We start from the raw sequence: 17,150 nt of genomic DNA on the forward strand, positions 1-17,150 counted from the left end.
TTTCAATGCCCACAGCCTTTTGTGGGGGAATAAACCAGCAAATAAAGCTGGTAAATTTATTGAGCATATGATTTCAAATAATAATGAATTAGCTGTTGCTACCCCTCCAAACCTAAATACATATTTTAACCCCAAAAGTGCCAAATTCTACACAATTGACCTACAAATTGTGTCTTTAAATTTTTTGAACAAAATTTACATAAATAAAATTGATAGTCTGTGTACAGACCACTTTGCTATAGTTTGCTCCCTAAATGAACCTGCTGAAACTTCTTCTCATACTTCCAAATATATCAACACTAAAGCAAATTGGTCTATTTTCCAAAATAAGCTAAATGATGAAATTACAAGTTTCACCCAAAGTTCATGCATTTCTAACACAACAGTTGACACACATGCTGAAGCCTTGACATCTTTACTAATAAATACAGCTAATCATGATATCCCCAGGACAACACCTAAGAAAACATTCCCTAAACAAATTCCTAAAGCATGGTGGACAAATGAGTGCCTAAATAAATGGAAGATAAAAAAGGCAGGTAGGACAGAATTCATAAAAAAACCAACACCTACTACATATTTAAAAAAATTACAAGCAGAATCTAATCTAAAAAGGACTATAATAGATGCTAAATATAAATACTGGAATACTTTTGCAAATAATCTCTCCAGAGAAACGCATGAGCCAATTATACATAAAGTCATAAGCCACATATATGGGAAAAAGACTTCTCCCAACCCACTCCTGTATGAGCTTATACATAATAATACCCATTATGAAAATGATAATGAAAAGGCTAACCTATTTGCAACTCTTTTTGTTAATAAGCTAACATCAAACAATCAAAGCAATCTGTCCACAATTCCTATGAACCCTAGTTGCCAACCACGCCCAGGATCCGAGTACATAACTAATCCATTTTCAATCCAGGAATTGAATAATGCAATACATCATATCAGGTCCAAAACTAGCAGCAGCTATGACAATATACACCCTACATTGATAAATAATATCACACCTTAATACAAACAAGAACTGCTAAATTGTTATAATCACGCTTGGGCATCCTCTAGGTTCCCCAATATATGGAAATTTTCGTCCCTCCTACCAATCCTAAAGAAAAATAAACCAAAAGATAACCCTGAGTCTTATAGGCCCATAATGATTACACCTGTGATGGGGAAAATAATGGAGAAAATGATTTATCACAGACTCCTCTGGTTTGTTGAGAAAAATAACATGATCCCACACACTCAAACTGGATTCAGGAAATACCACTCCTCAACAGATGCTTTCATTTTGCTAACAAATGCAATAAATGAATCTTTCTCAAAAAATAATATCCTAGTGGCAGCTTTCCTTGATTTTGAAGGAGCATATGACAATGTGAACCACCAAATCCTTTTAAATAAACTTTCAAACCTTGCAGTACCTCCCAAGCTAGTATCCTTTATTAAATCCTTCATAGAAGTGCGAAGTTTCATTGTTTGTGTTGGTTCAGCCTCTTCACCCCAAAAGACAATATCCAAAGGCCTACCTCAGGGAGCAGTCCTCAGTTGCCTCCTATTTGCCCTATATCTCTGGGACATGAACCTACCCCACACGAATCTACAATATGCTGATGATCTGGTGCTATGGTCATCTGGCAACACCTTTCAGATAGCACAGTCAAATCTGCAAAAGTCACTTTTCCAGTTTGAAAAATTCTCTCAACATTCAGATTTACCCATTGCACCCACCAAGTCAAAAATAATCCAATTTCACCGGAAGCGAAACCATGTTAATGCAAAACTAACTCTAAATAAAACAACTATTCCAGAAGATAATAATATTAATTATCTAGGTCTCATGCTTGACCAAAAACTTAATTTCCACCTCCACATTTCAAACACAATAAAAAAATGCTATAGAAAAGCAAATATACTAAAAAGACTTCTTTCCACACCCTGGGGTTGTAAGGAGAAAACCTTACTCCAGTTTTATAAAATCACATATAAGACCCCATATTGACTATGGGCTCATTGTCTATGGTGCATGTGCAAAGACCCAGATGCAAAAGATTGAAGCAACACAAAACGATATAATACGTCTCATATTTGGTCTTAGGAAACCCACAAGCACCAAGTTTCTACTTATGGAGAGTGGATTAACAACAATAAGTGAGAGACGTAGCTTTCACTTGATAAAAATTTTTTCAAAAATTGAGTCAAATAGCTCACACACATTACATAATTGGTTAATAAATCCAGCCATGTATATAGGTATTGCAGATGAGTATGCCAATATTCAAAAGAAGTTCCCTGTACCAGCAAAGTCTATTGCACCTACTTTCCCCAATCCCCTCCATGGAATTGGTCATTTCCCATAATAAATACTGAATTTTCAAAATGGAATAAAGATTTAACCCCCATTGCTTTTGTTCAGAAAAAATTTGCAGAACTTAATACAATTACCTATAAAAATCACTTCCAAATATTTGTTGATGGGTCAAAAATGAATGAGAAGGTTGCAAGTGGTGTTTTCCTTCCTCACCTGAAAATTGCAATGGGCAAGAGATTATTTAATAATTTATCTATAATGTCTGATGAGTTAAATGCCATAATCATGGCATTAGAACACCTTAAGCAAAACCAATCTTTGATTGAAAATTCGAATAATATTATCATTTATTCCGACTCTTTATCAAGCCTTGAGTTGCTGGCCTCAGCTCCTCAATATAAGTTGGACATTGACACTTATCATTGTCTCAGTATTATTGATAATCTTGCTTCAAGTGGCATAAAAACTTACTTTCAGTACATTCCTAGCCATTCTGGCATAAGTGGTAATCATCAGGTTGATGAAATAGCAAAAAATACTATAAATATTGACCAGCCAAGTGGGAGACCAATCCCAATTAGAGATATTTACCGATGGAGGCTATCAGATATTAATTTTAATAAGATTAATCCTATCCTTTCCCCCTTTCCCAATAAGTATCTTTCTAAAATTTATCATAGAATTCGTTCTGGAACAAATGGACTAAATTTCCTTGCATTCTCATATAAGCTTTTTAATTCAAGTGGTTCAATTCCCCTGTCCCCTCTTTGCAGGCATTGTAATATGAATAATGAAACATTTGACCATTGCCTATTTGAATTTAATATGCTGACGTCTGCACAACATACCTTGCTTTCTAAACTGTTAAAATACTTCAAACACCACAAAATCCCACTATCAGCCAAGAGCCTAGCCAACTATACCTGCACACAGAGTATAGAAATCGACATCTATCATCTTATATTTGAACTCCTAGAGTCGAAAGATCTGCTGAAAGATATCTGAATATATCTAATAAATATGAGGCAATCAAGCCAGTAGCTCTGTAGCCCACAGAGTGAAGCAAAAGGAAAAGGGCTAAATAGTGTTACTGAAAAGCCCGCCTGCTGTTAAATAGAAGAAGAAGAAGACGTTTTTATATAATACACATTGTATATAGTAGAAATTATAACATAAAGAATTTTTAGTGGGTGAATCCCACAATCTGTAAGTTATTGATGATGATCAGCTAAAACTTAACTGTTATACCAACTCTTTTGCTCCATCAACCAATCAGGCATCAGGAACCATCAAAAGTATTATGTGATACCCTTAGGATGGCTGTCAAATAGTACTGAGAGTAGTGAAACTATGAATGCTGTGAGTAGTGATAGATTTAGGATAAAGCCTTTATTATTGATATAAACATTTGCAAATTATTGCCACCCACAAAACTATTGCTCTTCTTTTTCTTTTAGTCCTCATGGGCTTTCCAGCTAGACTAGTCAGGCTATCAAGTTGCACATTTTGGGTTTAATTACTTTGGTGGTGTTAAAACATTATATTCAAATAGACAGGGGCTAATGCTTTAATTCTTTTAAATATTGCAGGATACATAATGTTGGGATGAGTGGGCAAGACTTGTTTTATTGAGAATTTGGTAAGAGAAAGCAAGAATAACAATCTGTAAATCATTGTTGATGATCAGCTAAAACTTAACTGTCATACCAACTCTCTTGCTCCATCAACCAACCAGGCATCAGGAACCATCAATACCCTTAGGATAGCTGTCAAATAGTACTGAGAGTAGTGAAACTATGATTGCTGTAAGTAGTGATAGCTTTAGAATGAAGCCTTTGTTCCAAATTCTTCATCTATTTCAGCAGGGAGGCTTTTCAGTCGAGAATACTCAGCACTTGTCATTTTGGTTCACTCTGTGTGCTGAACAGAGTTACTGTCTTGGTTGCCTCTTATTTAATGGATATCCTCAGATTTCTTTCAGTAAATCCTTTGACCCTAGGATTATTGCCACCCAGAAAACTACTGCTCTTCTTCTTTTAGTCCTCATGGGCTTTCCAGTTAGACTAGTCAGGCTATCAAGTTGCACATTTTGGGTTCAATTCTGTATATGAAGGTGCAGTCAACCAGGCTTTTGACTGAAGGTAGTAGTTTTCATGCTTTGAGGCAGTTCAACAGTATATTTTGAAGAATATACATTGGTGGCATTAAGACATTACATTCAAATAGACAGTGGTCAATCCTTTCATTCTTTTGAATATTCCAGAATCCATAATGTTGGGATGATGGGGCAAGACTTGTTTTATTTAAGACTTGGTAAGAGAAAGCATGCAAATTTAGGCAATTTGAGCATGTATTGATTCTATGATGTATTTTGGGATGGAGTTGGGATATAAATCAGTTTATTTTTTTTTTATTATTATTATAACTTCTGACAATCTCTATTGAGAAATATTTCTCAGGGGAATGAGTCTCCCACTTAGCTGGTCAATGCTGAGAGCATTTCAAATAATTTTGTCTGTAAAGACCCAATAGAATATTTACCCTAGTTACCAAAAGAAAAATAAGCTTGCTTCTTAAGTTATCCTAACATGTCCCAAGTCACGCAGGCACAATAGGTAATCAGAGAGCATTCAAAGACTACTTATTGTATAGGCTACTAATATTGAAATATAATCAAAGAGAATGTAGTACAATCTTCAACATAGGTTACCTATATATTAGACATGTAGCAATTCAACTTCTACAGGAATTGGGTATTAGTGAGTGTAGCCATTGTTTTATTTCATTACATGATGTGTTTTGGTTTCTCCCATGTGATTTATAGACAAGGAGAAATATATTAGATAAAAATAAGTGTTTCCTAATATACAAAAAAAAACAAGCCAAAACATTGATGTGATATTGTTTAATGTATTGTAGCCCTTCACCTCTAAAGTTTGCTTTCTGTTCAACAGGGAGGGCTGTTCAGGGGGAGGGGGGGGGGGGTTGTGGTAACCAGGGCAAGCTGCTCCAGCCGTAATAGCTAGTGGGTGCCATGGCAAGGGTCTCTATTAGAGGATTTACATGTCCTGCAATACTGAAGCAGTTTTACTTACATAGTAGAATTTTGTGAGAAATAGTGTCAAATGCTTTTTTATGTCCACTAATATGGTTGCAGGTAGTACTCATTTTTGCGTGGCATCATTATGGAATGGTATAGCTGCTATATTACATGTTTGGTAGAATATGTAGAGCTGAACCCAAATTAAAATGGGCCAAAAGCTTTTTTTCCAAGAAACTATTCAACCTACTGTAAATAGTGTTTGTGTGGCTAGCATCAGACATTTAGATTTCAATTCCTAATGCAGGATCAGGAATGTGATGGGGGAGAGTATTGCATTCTGGATAGGGCTCACTCCTCCTCCTCCCTCCCCCTTCATGGGGGCAGGTGGATCTGGTTTTGACATTTAGTAAAGGAAAAGTCTAAAAATATTTGTAATATCTTAAGCTTGACAAATAAATCAGTCAAAATATTTGACTAATCAATCAACTCTAGACAATCAAGGTGTGTCCTGAAAAGCAGATCATTTGCCCCTCTTCTTTCTGTGTGGTATAATTGTAGTAGGGTTTATCCAATTCAATAAAGTCAACATAAATTGACCATAGATTTATAATTTTAAATAGATACCAGAGCTTGTATGAAACCACTTGCTAAATCTGAGCGCATCAGAAAGCAGTCTTTGGAGGCAAAAACAACCAGGTATGTAGACATGGTAGGGGCTGTGGTGATAATCTTCTTTGAAAAACGCATTGGCGATAGTAGTCATTTTTACAGACTAAAGGCGATACACAGACTAAAACAAAGATATTTTAGGAGAATGGTAAACCTTCATTCACAGAAGGAGGAGGTGTAGTCTGCATATTTTTTCTGATGAATCAGTTTTATATTGCTAAACATTGACCTTATTATTACGTATCTTTGGTGTATAATTAAATTTAAAAAAAAATTTCTTCAGCTGAAACTAAGAAGCAACATCAAAACTTAAAACAAACAGAAATCATTACTTACACGAGGGGGGTTTCTCCTGCCTCAATACCTCTTTTTTTACGCTAAATTTTGACATTTTTAGAAGTTTTGAAAAGGGTTATTATTCGAATTAAATGGCCCTTGTGTTTTAAGAGTACTTTTGGGGCCTGTTAAGAATCTGGTAAGTATGCAAAAAGTGAAGTTTTGTTAATGCTAATGAAATAAAACCAAATAGGATAAAAATATAAATGCTCATAAACAAATTTGGGCTATATATTTGCACATTAGGGAGGTGGGGGTAAAGCTTAGCACATATTAAATATGTAACCTAACCCAACCTAGGTACCTTTTTTTTGCCCTTTCAATCCCAAAAAACTGAAGTTCAAATTTTTGCCATGGAGTAAGCAACACTTCACAAGGCAGAGAAAACCTGTTTTTCATGTAACTCTTAGTCTTTAACTAAGACATGTAACTTACGCCCGGGGGCTGTAAATACAGGCGGAGGAGGAAGAAGGCCCCTCGAATGTACACTTAGCAGGACCCACCGGCGTGTGGACACATCCCGTCAGTTACACACCTTCTCCCAGCAATGGGTTAAATTGCATGGTGAAGCAGAACACCATCGTGGGAGGATCCCCTATAGAAGGACAACTGCGAAAGGGCGGAGGATCCGGATTTACGGACAACGGCCTCTGCGGGTGGTAGGTCTGGGGGGTTCCGGCCCCACGGTCAGGGATTGGCGTCCCTGCCCCTAGCCGTGCCGAAGAAACCGGTTGGGCAGTGGCCTAGCAAGTCGCTCCCGTAGAAAAAGAATGTGCAAAAGACACGTCTGTAAAAAACCTCGGATCAAATCCCAATATGATGACAACCCATGCATGCCCCTCGACCAGATTTCTGAACGCGAATAAACCAGTACGAATCGGATTTTGGAACGTAAGGACCATGTTGGCCCTTTCAAAAACTGAACAAGTTCTACAAGAGTGCAAAAACTTTCGGCTAGATATCCAACGAAGATGGCGCTATCTTGGCCATGTTATCCATATGCCAAGATCGAGACTACCGAATATGACCCTCCAGTGGCAACCAGACGGCACGCGTCGGCGAGGAAGGCCCAAAAACACGCTTCACAGGACATATGAGTGGGACAGGATAGCCCTTCACGTATCCTTAATCCCAGAGTGGGAGGACATTTACGCCGCAGCTCATTTGCAGGATGATTGGAGGCTGTTAACAGACGCCCTGTGTGCCTCTTGAGGTACAGGAGGAGCTAAGGTCTTAGTCTTTAAAGCATGTACTGGAGGCAAAGAAGAAAAAGCGCAAGGAACTCGCAATATCCCATGCGGTTGGTGTCTATTTAATAATACATCTATGAAATTGACCTTCTTCTATTTAACAGCAGGCGGGCTTTTCAGTAAAACTATTTAGCCCTTTTCCTTTTGCTTCACTCTGTGGGCTCCAGAGCTACTGGCTTGATTGCCTCATATTTATAAGATATATTCAGATATCTTTCAGCAGATCTTTCAACTCTAGGAGTTCAAATATAAGATGATAGATGTCGATTTCTATGCTCTGTGTGCAGGTATAGTTGGCTAGGCTCTTGGTTGATAGTGAGATTTTGTGGTGTTTGAAGTATTTTAACAGTTTACAAAGCAAGGTATGTTGTGCAGACGTCAGCATATTACATTCAAATAGGCAATGGTCAATTGTTTCATTATTCATATTACAATGCCTGCAAAGAGGGGACAGGGGAATTGAACCACTTGAATTAGAAAGCTTATATGAGAATGCAAGGAAATTTAGTCCATTTGTTCCAGAACGAATTCTATGATAAATTTTAGAGAGATACTTATTGGGAAAGGGGGAAAGGATAGGATTAATCTTATTAAAATTAATATCTGATAGCCTCCATCGGTAAATATCTCTAATTGGGATTGGTCTCCCACTTGGCTGGTCAATATTTATAGAATTTTTTGCTATTTCATCAACCTGATGATTACCACTTATGCCAGAGTGGCTAGGAATTTACTGAAAGTAAGTTTTTATGCCACTTGAAGCAAGATTATCAATAATACTGTGACAATGATAAGTGTCAATGTCCAACTTATATTGAGGAGCTGAGGCCAGCAGCTCAAGGTTTGATAAAGAGTCAGAATAGATGATAATATTATTTAAATTTTCAATCAAAGGTTGGTTTTGCTTAAGGTGTTCTAATGCCATGATTATGGTATTTAACTCAGTAGACAATATAGATAAATTATTAAATAATCTCTCGCCCATTGCAATTTTCAGGTGAGGAAGGAAAACACCGCTTGCAACCTTCTCATTCATTTTTGACCCATCAACAAATATTTGGAAGTGATTTTTAAAGGTAATTGTATTAAGTTCTGCAAATTTTTTCTGGACAAAAGCAGTGGGGGTTAAATCTTTATTCTATTTTGAAAATTCAGTATTAATTATGGGAAATGAGCAATTCCATGGAGGGGATTGGGGGAAAGTAGATGCAATAGACTTTGCTGGTACAGGGAACTTCTTTTGAATATTGGCCTACTCATCTGCACTACCTCTATACATGGCTGGATTTCTTAACCAATTATGTAATGTGTGTGAGCTATTTGATTCAATTTTTGTAAGATGTTTTATCAAGAGAAAGCTACGTCTCTCCCTTATTGTTGTTAATCCACTCTCCATAAGCAGAAACTTGGTGCTTGTGGGTTTCCTAAGACCAAATATGAGATGTATTATATCATTTTGTGTTGTTTCAATTTTTTGCATCTGGGTCTTTGCACATGCACCATAGACAATGAGCCCATAGTCAATATGGGGTCTTATATGTAATTTATAAAACTGGAGTAAGGTTTCCTCCTTACAACCCCAGGGTGTGGAAAGAAGTCTTTTTAGTATATTTGCTTTTCTATATCATTTTTTTATTGTGTTTGAAATGTGGAGGTGGAAATTAAGTTTTTGGTCAAGCATGAGACCTAGGTAATTAATATTATTATCTTCTGGAATAGTTGTTTTATTTAGAGTTAGTTTTGCAATAACATGGTTTCGCTTCAGGTGAAATTGGATTATTTTTGACTTGGTGGATGCAATGGGTAAATCTGAATGTTGAGAGAATTTTTCAAACTGGAAAAGTGACTTTTGCAGATTTGACTGTGCTATCTGAAAGGTGTTGCCAGATGACCATAGCACCAGATCATAAGCATATTGTAGATTTGTGTGGGGTAGGTTCGTGTCCCAGAGATATAGGGCAAAAAGGAGGCAACTGAGGACTGCTCCCTGAGGTAGGCCTTTGGATATTGTCTTTTGGGGTGAAGAGGCTGAACCAACACAAACAATGAAACTTTGCACTTCTATGAAGGATTTAATAAAGGATACTAGCTTAGGAGGTACTCCAAGGTTTGCAAGTTTATTTAAAAGGATTTGGTGGTTCACATTGCCATAAGCTCCTTCAAAATCTAGGAAAGCTGCCACTAGGATATTATTTTTTGAGAAAGATTCATTTATTGCATTTGTTAGCAAAATGAAAGCATCTGTTGGGGAGTGTTATTTACTGAATCCAGTTTGAGTTTGTGGGATCATGTTATTTTTCTCAACAAAAAAGAGGAGTCTGTGATAAATCATTTTCTCCATTATTTTCCCCATCCCAAGTGTAATCATTATGGGCCTATAAGACTCAGGGTTATCTTTTGGTTTATTTTTCTTTAGGATTGGTAGGAGGGACGAACATTTCCATATATTGAGGAACCTAGAAGATGCCCAAGCGTGATTATAACAATTTAGCAGTTCTTGTTTGTATGAAGGTGTGAGATTCTTTATCCATGTAGGGTGTATATTGTCATAGCTGCTGCTAGTTTTGGACCTAATATGATGTATTGTATTATTCAATTCCTGGATTGAAAATGGATTATTTATGTATTCGGATCCTGGGCGTGGTTGGTAACAAGGGTTCATAGGAATTGTGGACAGTTTGCTTTGATTATTTGATGTTAGCTTATTAACAAAAAGAGTTGCAAATAAGTTAGCCTTTTCATTATCATTTTCATAATGGGTATTATTATGTATAAGCTCATACAGGAGAGGGTTGGGAGAAGTCTTTTTCCCACATATGTGGCTTATGACTTTATGTATAATTGGCTCATTTGTTTCTCTGGAGAGATTATTTGCAAAATTATTCCAGTATTTATATTTAGCATCTATTATAGTCCTTTTTAGATTAGATTCTGCTTGTAATTTTTTTAAATATGTAGTAGGTGTGGGTTTTTTTATGAATTCTGTGCTAGCTGCCTTTTTTATCCTCCATTTATTTAGGCACTCATTTGTCCACCATGTTTTAGGAATTTGTTTAGGGAATGTTTTCTTAGGTGTTGTCCTGGGGATAGCATGATTAGCTGTATTTATTAGTAAAGATGTCAACGCTTCAGCATGTGTGTCAACTGTTGTGTTAGAAATGCATGAACTTTGGGTAAAACTTGTAATTTCATCATTTAGCTTATTTTGGAAAATAGACCAATTTGCTTTAGTGTTGATATATTTGGATGTATGAGATAAAGTTTCAGCAGGTTCATTTAGGGAGCAAACTATAGCCCAGTGGTCTGTACATAGACTATCAATTTTATTTATGTAAATTTTGTTCAAAAAATTTAAAGACACAATTTGTAGGTCAATTGTGGAGAAATTGCCACTTTTGGGGTTGAAATAAGTATTCAGGTTTGGAGGGGTAGCAACAACTAATTCATTATTATTTGAAGTCATATGCTCAATAAATTTACCAGCTTTATTTGCTGGTTTATTCCCCCACAAAAGGCTGTGGGCATTGAAATCACCACAAATAATGATATTTTTTAACATATTAGAATTATTTATATAATTAAAGAAATCCTTGGCATCTGTAGTTTGGCCATTAGGGTTATAAAAGCTTATTATGTAGGTTTTTAAATTATTCAGCCAAACACTTATACCAATTACATCAACATCATTTTCAAAATCTGGAAAATTGATGCCACAAAATTTTATATTATTATTAACTAATAAAGCTACACCAACTCCTTTTCTCTCTGAAGATATATCCTTTCTCAGGATAGTATATCCCAGAGACGTAATTTGTTGATTTTGGGTTAAATGAGGTTACTGGAGGCAAGCAATATTAATAGAATTATTATTCAGAAATGATATTAGTTCATTTAGCTTATTTTCTGTGAGTGATCTTACATTCCATTGGAGTTTTGATATATTTTGTGTTGTTGATTTATTCCTCATATGACTGTGTCTCAATGTTCAGCTTTGTTAAAAGTAAAGCAAGATATTTTTTGCTTGAATGAGCATATCATCTTGGATGTAGATTTTTGCCAATTCTGCAATGATTTTTGTTTTCTGTAGGTGATGTATGATTCATGGTCTGAACTGCATTACAGTTTAGAAGGAATAAGCATATATTTGGGGATTTCATTTTTGGTAGTGCATCCTGTTTGTTGGTTAAGGGATTGATTTCTGGTAGTGATTCTGGTTTGTTTCTTCTTGGGAGGGAGGGCCAGGCTGGCCTCATCTCACCGGGCAAGGAGACTTGTTGGCTTGGTGATTCCTTCTGATAGGGATTTGAGCTTGGGGGCTTAGAAGATGGTGTTTTATCGGGGGTACTTGATGCATTGGGGGCATTTGACTTGGGGGTTTTGGTTGGTTTCATTACAGGCTTTATTTGGTATTGTTGGGCAGCATTTGCTTCCATTGCTGCAAAGGGGTATGGGATGGCCTTCTCTGTTGATATTTGGAGTGTTAGAGCTCTTTTCTTGTATGCAGGGCATAATGATTTGTTTGTAGATTCATGTGGGCCTTTGCAATTGATGCATGTAGGATGAGTGTTGTTGCAAGTTGTCAGCTCTTTAGGATGGAAAGATTTACAATTACTACACTCTTGGAGAATTTCATTGCATTTGTTTGTCATGTGTCCCCGTTTGAAACACTTCTGACACTGGATAGGCTTAGGTTTGTATTCCTTGTGTGGTTTGATTTGCCCAAACAGGAATAATTTTTCTGGGATATCAATTTCATCCTTCAGTGTGAATAAGAAGGATCTACGATTTTTTACGCCATCAAAGTTAGGTTTTCCAAGTTGGGTAACATCCTCAACTGGTGTTATGTTTCCAGCCCTATCTGACAGCCCTTCTTTTAACTCCTGAGTAGATATCTCTGGGGGGCCATTGTAGACTACTATTTTTGTTGGTGATTGTTTTGGGTTCCAATTAGATGCAATAATTGGGATATTCAGAAGGGATTTAAGGTTAATAATTGTATCTGCTGATTTCTGATCTTCTACAGCTATTAGCAGAGATCCATCACGGTTAATGTTAAGAGAGAACATTGATTTTAGCAATTTAAAAATTGCAACTCTTATTGCAGTGATCATTTTTATTTCAAAGGGGGTAGTGGGAGTAATTTTAATGTAAATTCCTAAGTTTTTGGAGGGAAGATCTTGGGCAGGGAGAGGGGAAATGCTTTTAATTGGGGAGATTTTTTTCCTTTTTTAGAACTTCTAGAGAGGACCTCTTGAAACCCATTATCATCATTTATGGTTGCATTAGCCCCTACACTTATCATTGTCCTAGTCTCTAAATTGGAGCTATCATTACAACTTTGAGATAGCGTGCTTCACCAGCCAGGATGGATATACTTCACTACGACACTTTCACTGGAATTCAATTTGGTATCTTGGGGGACTTTCTTTTTTTGAGGACTTCTAATAATTGCCTATTGGAAAAAGCTTTAAACACAAAAATAAAACTAAAACAAGAAGGGAAAATAGAAGATATCAAACCGTCTGCACTATACTATGGGGAGGATAAACACCACAGTATAGCCCTGAGGATGACTTGAGCAGAATTGGTTTAGTACAACTGCTGATTAGAAGAGATAATAATCACAAGAAAATATATTTCGATTTTCTTATAAGGTTGCTGTTGTTGTTGATCTTGTTCATCAAGATTGACCTACTATATATGGTGTTGTAGGTTTAGATCCATTAACAGGTTAAAAGCATGTATGGAGAAATCCCTTTTTGAAGATTGGGTTAAAGTTCTTACATCTGTCAGTGGGTTTGAATTCAGTCCTAGTTTTATTTTCAAATTGAGGAGATTCACTTGTTTTCTTTCCAGTATTTTACAGTTCATAGTATGGTATGTTCTCAGGGGTTTCTTCTGTGTTCTTATAGTACCTGCAGAATGGGCTACTGGTAACTTCTCCATTTGGCTGCTTAATTTTATATGAAAAAGAATGGTGGTTGAAGTTAGCTGTGTTTGTACACAAGCAATGAAACCAGACTGATTGCATCCTGGTTGGAAAGGGGGATAGGTTTGATGGCTTTGATTTAGGTAATGTTTTCAGTCACAATCTATTTATGTCTCTTATAGTTAGAGGTTTCACTGGTTCCATTTGGCTTTTTGCTCCTTGGTTTCCTATCTTGTCTGCTTTTTCATTTCCTTCAAAACCTAGATGACTAGATATTTATTGAAATTTATTAACACAGCCTAATATTCCAAGGCTCTTTAGGTTTGCTTAAGTTTGATATAGGTCTATGTCCATTGTTTCAAAGTTAGGGTTTGTTAGGATATTGAGAGCAGATTTAGAGTTTGAGAATACTACTATATGTTTGTTGCTCTGTTTCAGTTTAATTAGGATCTCTAAGCCCAAATTGATTGCAGCTACTTCAGCTGTTAGTATGCTGGTCCTTGCCTTGTATTTTTCCATAATGCATAGGCTCTGCTCTTTTAAAAAGCATCCACTTCAACATCCCGCTTCACTTAAAGACCCATCAACATATAGTTGGGCATATACATCATATTCCTTTTTTAAAAGCTGTTTGAAATGTTGGATTGCAGTTTGGGATTCAATTGTTCTTTTTTGGGAGAAGGAATTCTAGTTTAACCTCCGGGTTGATTGATATCATGGTGGTTCTTTTGCTATTTTAGTTTTAACATGTTCTAGTTTGATGGGTATTCTGTCCCAGCCATAATTGCTGACATCAGTGGGTGAATTTTTGGCTCTAGTCAGCTAGCTCTGGCTTCTGGAAATAAGAAAGGGTGAGGGATTGTTTCCAATTTTGTCAGGTATCTTATAGTTAAAAGTTTATATCTATTTTCAATTGATGGGAGCCCTCCTTCTTGTAGAAGGTTTTGGATCTTTGTTGTTTTCCTACATCCTGTAGAAAGGTGGATTGCTGTATTTTGTACACATTCTAATTGGTTGGAGAGCTTTGTTCTGTAGATAATCAGGCCATACTCAATTACTGGTCTGATCCACTGTGTGTAGAGTTTAAGGAGGGCTCTATCCATACTGCCCCAGTTTGTACCACATTATCTTTGCATAATTCTCTTCTTTTTTTTTTCATGCATGATTGTATGATATGGTCAATGTGAGGTTTGAAGGTATGCCTGTGGTCCAGAATTATTCCAAGGTATTTAGTTGTATTGGTAGTTGGGATTGTAGAGTTTTCTAGGGTAACTGGTTGTAATTCTACTTTGTGTCTATAATTGAAATATATAATCACTTATTAGGGGACTGATATGGGTAGTTTCATACTGGTAGAAAAGTCCAGGAGGTTGGTAATTTGAAGTTTATTTGCAATTTCAGCAAATGTTTTCCCTGTTGCCCATGCTCCAATGTCATCTGCAAAAATTTCATTTGGTGATTCAGTTTTTAATGCTGTCATATGCAATATGAATAATAAACAGCTGAGTACGGGTCCCTGTGGGAGTCCCTTTTCAATAGGTCTTGAGGTTGATAGTTTCCTATTTACTTTAACTTTAAAAGGTCTATTGTCTAAAAAGCTATCAATAAGTTTTCTGATTGATTGAGAGAAACTCAATGCGTAGAGTCTTTCCCGTAGTATGTCTTTTTGTGCATTGTCATATGCTCCTTCTAAATCAATCAGTACAGCACCCTGTATTAATCCCTCATTCACAGTTTTGTGCATCTATAACAAGTTTCAAAATGATGTCTATAGTTGAATGGTAAGCTCTGAATCCAGCTTGATATTTTGGGAGGATTTTATTGGTCTCTGTATACCACTGGACACAGTTGTAAACCATTCTCTCAAGCAACTTACCAAGGGTTGGTAAACATGCTATTGGTCTGTATGAATTTGGATCATCTTTGGGTTTTCCTTGTTTGTCCACAGCTGTTATAATTGCTTGTTTCCATTGCTGATGGAATACTCCTTGTGTGTAGCAAAGAGTTATGCCCTTGGGGCATTTAGGGTTTTATAGAAAGTTTAGGTGTAGAAGCTTCAGAATGATTGGAAATTGAGAAGACCAGTGCCTTTTTTTATTAGTAGAAAGTGATCGAAGACGGCCTCCCCCCAAAGAAAGACGGCCTCCCAAGCTCGATCTGAGTAGTCTGGCTACATCTCAGATGCAACAGAAGTATGCTCTCGATATCTCTAACCGGTTTAGCTGCCTCCAAGTTCTGGACGACCCTGAAGTAGCCTGGAACTCTTTCAAAGATAACATACTCGATTCTGCTGGCAGTACCATTGGCCGCAGCAGATACAAGAATAAACCCTGGATATCCCAGGAGACTCTGTCTGTAATTGAGCTGCGCCGGAAGGCCCGCTTAGCAAAGAATATACCAGAGTACAGACGACTCAATGGCCTGTACAATAGCCTACTGCACAGTGATAGGAAGACCTTTGTTGACAAGAAAGCCAGCGATCTTGAAGATGCCTCGAGAAAAGGAGACACCTGCTCCCTCTACAAACACCTCCACAAGCTGACGGAAGGGAAGACTTCCACCGCGAGCCGTGTTTTTTCTGCTGACGGAAGCATGCCAGATGACGATGCAGGATAACTCTCTGCCTGGAGCAGTCACTTCTCAATGCTTCTGAATGCCAAGGCAGTTGCTCATCCCGACCCTGATCGGATTCAAGCAGCAATGACCACACCCGAGGCTACCTCCTACCTCGTATTGCAACCGTTTACCACCTTTGAGATCCAAAATGCTGTAAAACGGTTAAATAATAATTGAGCCCCTGGCGTCTGTGGTATTTCTGCAGAACTCCTCAAGTACGGGGGTGCAGTGATGATTCTGTGGCTCCAGATAATCTTCTCAGCTGTATGGATGACGGAAAGCATACCGAATGACTGGCGTGCTGGCATCATATTGCCGCTCTGGAAACGTAAGGGCAGCCGTCAAATCTGCTCCAACTATCGTGGGATCACGCTTCTCTCCGTTCCTGGCAAACTCTTTGCCATGGCACTCCTGGACAGGTGTTCCACCTTTTTGCGTAGAAAGAGAAGAGTCCAGCAAGCCGGATTCATGCCCGGCAGGTCAACGACAGAGCAAATGTTTACTATGCGCCAGTTGATCAAGAAGACGCAAGAGTTCCACCAAAAAGCGTACATCATATTCGTGGACTTTAAGGCTGCCTTCGATTCTGTTGATCGCCGTTCACTTTGGCTGATACTAAGAACTACGGGTCTACCCAAGAAATATTGCTCACTCTTTGAAAAGCTGTATGAAGATACGGAAAGCTGCGTGCAAGTCAATGGAATGACGCAGTCCCACATTCCCGGTGAAGACTGGCGTCCGGCAAGGTTGCGCCGCCGCTCCCGAGCTTTTCAACTGCGTCATAGACCATGTTATGGCCAGCACAATGAATCGCCTTCAATTTGGTCTTCAGTTCGGAGACTGGGTACTCTCTGATGCTGACTTTGCGGACAACACAGCGCTAGTTGCGAGCATCGTCGATAAGATCACCAAAGCTCTCCAGGTGCTCTCAGAAGAAGCCTCAAAAGTTGGACTGAAGATCAACTGGCAGAAAACCAAAGTTATGCT

General features: G+C 37.6%; 1 protein-coding gene across 9 annotated transcripts in view; it reads left to right on the top strand.

Moving 5' to 3' along the window:
- The window catches only part of LOC148949415 (uncharacterized), a 159,799-nt gene that overhangs the window by 98,096 nt on the left and 44,553 nt on the right, over window positions 1–17,150 (top strand). For 2 of the 9 annotated variants that reach the window (XM_089093435.1, XM_089093436.1), the window contains one exon: window positions 8,616–8,694. The exons of the other annotated variants lie outside the window; for them this stretch is intronic. The gene's annotated coding sequence lies outside the window, so the exon portion shown is untranslated. The remainder of the gene's footprint in view (window positions 1–8,615; window positions 8,695–17,150) is intronic. 9 annotated transcript variants of the gene reach the window in all.

Source organism: Artemia sp. Qi Xiang Cuo, chromosome 8 (genome assembly GCF_049724085.1).
Source record: "Artemia sp. Qi Xiang Cuo chromosome 8, ASM4972408v1, whole genome shotgun sequence".
Classification (NCBI taxonomy): Eukaryota; Metazoa; Arthropoda; class Branchiopoda; order Anostraca; family Artemiidae; genus Artemia; species Artemia sp. Qi Xiang Cuo.